The following is a 4,334-nucleotide window of genomic DNA, read 5'->3' as shown; positions in this document are numbered from 1 at the left end:
TTTTAAGGGAAACTTACACTGCAAGAAATCAGCATCTACACAGAATACTAGGTGCCTCTGTGCGGAGAACAGTAGTTCTAATTAAAGACTATAAATGATCAAAATAATGCAGATATTCAAAACAGAAATACTCAATTAATGCAGCTGTGACAAAAAGAATGTGAAAAACAAGTGCCAAAACAGTGGATATAGTAATGTAGGTCTTAGCTTGCTTGTAGGTTATGAGCCAAGCATTGTGCAACTGCATCACTTAAACAGCAGAGGAGATTCAATAAAAAAAAAACACAAACAAGGCCATGTGGCCAATCAAAAACAGTACATTCTTCTTTCTTTTACACAATCCCGAACCAGAAAATGATTCAGGTCCCCTCTTCTGTCACTCAAGTTATAATTAAAGACTGTAAAAAGGTCAAAAGTGCAGACATTCAACACAGAAACACTCACTTAATGCAGCTGTGACAAAAACAATCCAAAAAGAAGTGTCAAAACAGTGGATATGGTAATGTAAGTCTTAGCTTTTGTACAGTTTAGCAGAAACTAGCAACATTTCTTCTTAAGTAGTGTGGTTGACAAACTTCGCCAAATATCTTGGAGCTTTTAGGTTATGAGCCAAGTGTTGTACAACTGCAACACTTAAATAGCAGGAGAAAATCAATAAAAAATAAAATGCCCTGAGATCAGTCAAAAATACCATACTCTTCTTTCCTTTACACAATCGGGCCAGAAAATGACTACGGTCCCTCTACTCTCACTAAAGTGAAACCAAAGCTGTTCTAACTAAAGACTAGAAAAAGGGTCAATAAGTGCCATTATTCAACAGAGAAACACTCAATCAATGCAGCAAAAAAACAGGTGCCAAAACAATGGATATGGTAATGTAAGTCTTAGCTTTTATAGAGTTTTGCAGAAACTAGCAACACTCTTCTTCTCAAGCAGCATGGTTGCCAAATGTAGCCAAATGCCTCAGGCACAGAGATTCAAATGTTAAACAAGCTAGACCTCTAGCCAATCAAAGAAAAGCACAATAAGACACACAAGCAATTCTTAGCTCAGAATGGCATAAGCTATCCTGTCCTGCCACAAGAGTGTAGACCACAAACCTTCCTAAGGTAAGATAACTAGTCTTCTTCTTCTTCTACTTCTTCTTCTTCTTCTTTTGGCTTTTCCCAGTTAGGGGTCACCACAGTGGATCACCTGTCTGCTCATGATTGGCAGTGGACTTTTATTATGATGTTGAGTTGCTAGCCGGGAGCCCAACCTTCCACAGAAGGCACACACACGCATGCACTCACGCCTAGGGCCAATTTAGAGTGTCCAATCCACCTACATCATAGCCCAAATGCTTAAACCAGAATTAAGAGGCTTAGAATAACAGTTACAAAGTAATCAGGCTACTAACAAGCAGTAATACCTGTAGCAGATTAAATGCAACTAAACACATTCAAAACGTGCAGCAAAAATCTAAATAAAGTAGGAATAAGCACAAATATAGTATAAGCAACTAAATAAAGTGCATTTTTGTAAGTAGTAAGGTAAGAAACAGAAGATAATTCAAGTTTAAGAGACTGGGGATGGGCTTCCCAGTTGTTCCCTCAGTGCTCAGTAGAATGTGGTGATGAGATGAGACTGGGAGCAGTGTACAAAGTCAGATTTATAGTAGGGGCGGACAACTCAAAAGCCACAAAGTTTAAAAGTACATCAGGTCTAGGGCAGATGGATTGCAAAAATCAAATGCAGACAGAGATCAGCAATACTCAGGCAAAGAACAGCAAGTCATACATCACTACAATTAAATAAAGATGTCACTAAATACTTGCAGTTAAATGAGGAATGCTGCTTCTCATCTCCTCCCACTAATTAGCTGGATTTTATTCACTGTCTGCAAAATAATTATTTTCCAATGGATTGTAGCCAAGACCTCTCAAAACTCCAAAAACTGAACAAACTAAATCAAAACAAAATGCAATATAAGAGTAAAGATAAAAAATATGGGGTCTATATTATAACATCGAAATCTACAAAGATCGAATGTTATAATATCAAACCCTAAACACCAAAATCCACAAACATTGAACAGTCAGAATAGTGATTATTTTCCCAGGAAAAAAAAAATCGCTATTCCGAGAAATATACACACAACACAAACACAAACAAAAAACAGTAATCCAAACACATACACTTAAAATCCTACACCTAAACCTAAACTAAACTTTACATACACTACTAGCTATCCACTTACCTTAACCCGACTATAACCCTAAGGTCCGTCACTATCGCACACTCACCTCACCCGCGTCCTAACCCTAACTCACTTAACCCACCCTCTAACCCTAACCTACACACAATCGCACACTTACCTGACCCACGCCCTAATACTAACGTCTACACAACCGCACACTTACCTGACCCACTCCCTAACCCTAACTCACCTAACCCGCCCCCTAACACTAACCTACACACAATCGCACACTTACCTGAACCTGAACCGTAATGCTCCAACATATCAAAAGCTGAAAACAGCGAAACCACAGCAACGGCCCACCAAATTCTTTCCCTGGGAAAGAATTCGGTGTCCTGCACCTTCACTGTTCTCAGCGTTCGACATTACGGGTTCGATATTATAACAATCGATTTTTGTAAGATTCGATGTTATAATATAGACCCAAAAATATGAACAAGTACCTTTTCATTCCTTATACTTCCTTACTCTCCCTTCTTTACTTACTTCCTTACTTCTATCAAATTTTCTTCCCTGACTTTCTCTCCAAATATACCATAAGCTTGTTTGTCCCTCACTTCATATTGCAGTTCCTGTTTATATTACACTAACTTACCTTTAATTTCTCTACAAACTGTCTAAAATTTCTATAAGTATTAGATTGTCATATAACTTGTATCAATTCTTAACCAATGTTTTTATATTATTATTAATTTGTTATAATTATTTAAACTGCAGATGCTTTTGCTCTGTTTTTGAAGATTGTAAAATTATTGTTCTTAAAATGTTTTGTAATAATTTGGAGCTTTTCTCCCCGGGCCTCGGCTGAAAATGGGCTTCTACATAGTCGGACTTTCCTGGTAATTAGTCAGTAAATAAATAAATAAATAAATAAATAAAATGGAAGTAACTAAACCTTGAATGAATAACTCCAATTCAAAATCAAATGCAGACAGAGATCAGCAGCAGTCATGCAGTGATAAGTGAGCAATGCTTAACAGAAGGGCGACATACTCAGGATTGCAGCACCTCCCTTATGCAAAGCAAAAGATCTACCAGGTGTGGGAATAGAACCTACAGTTTTCTGCACCAAAGGCAAGCATGCTACTTATTGCACCACTGACACTGTTAGCTTAACCCACAAACTACTATTTTCAATAAAATCAAAATCATACATCATGTGAATTCAACTTTCCATTTCCTCATCCCACTCTATTCTTTTCACCTCTCTCCTTTTTTCACAAGACACTCATTATACACTCTACCATCCTTCATCCTCCTTCTTCTTTCAGCTACAAAATTCAGTGTCTCTAACCTACATTTTTTCCTCCTCAAGTATTTTTTCACTTATCTCTCCTGCTTTTTCCTCTGTTTTCTTACCTTTCTCATCTCATCCCCTCTTTTCCCTCTGTCAGCTTGCCAACTTGCATTTTGGCAGTTTTCCAATAGTACATGCACTGTAACAAATACTCCTTTTATTTTTTACCTTTTATTTTATACTCCTTGTTATTTTTTACCTTTTATTTTATACTCCTTGTTATTTTTTCTCTTGTAACTTAGTAATGTTCATCATGTGAGTCTAAGATATTATAACAAACATACATCATATTGCATTATTGTTTTAAAATTGTATCTAAAGCTGTTATCTTTCATGACTGTGTATTGTTTTATAACTCTTTATAACTCTTAACAAGTGTAATCATTAATTGTAAAATGTGTTTTTTTACTGGATCTTTTCTCCCCAGATCACCTCTGAAAAAAGGGTAATTTTAGACCCAGATGGACTAAGTCAGAAAACAAATGCCAATCAATGAATGTATGCATGCATAAATAAATAAATAAATATTTGCAGTATGTGAGTTGGACAAATGTTCTTGATTACTTTATAATGACCGTGTAGTACCAAGAACTGCCTAAAAAGATATGGGTTCAGAGAGTAAAACAACGTCATCTTATCAAGGCTGAAACAATATTTTGAGCTGTGGGACTTTAACAAAGGCCTTTTTGTTTATTCTAAATGATAGCACAGTAGCTGGCATTGCCTCAGAAAACACTGCAGAGCAGATGTACCACAGCATGAACTGTTTTTTTCAGTATGGGAGCAATATATTTATAT

The sequence above is a fragment of the Protopterus annectens genome, chromosome 3.part1 (genome assembly GCF_019279795.1).
Source record: "Protopterus annectens isolate FY-2018-M chromosome 3.part1, PAN1.0, whole genome shotgun sequence".
In the NCBI taxonomy this organism is placed as follows: domain Eukaryota; kingdom Metazoa; phylum Chordata; order Ceratodontiformes; family Protopteridae; genus Protopterus; species Protopterus annectens.
This window is presented reverse-complemented; position numbering follows the sequence as displayed.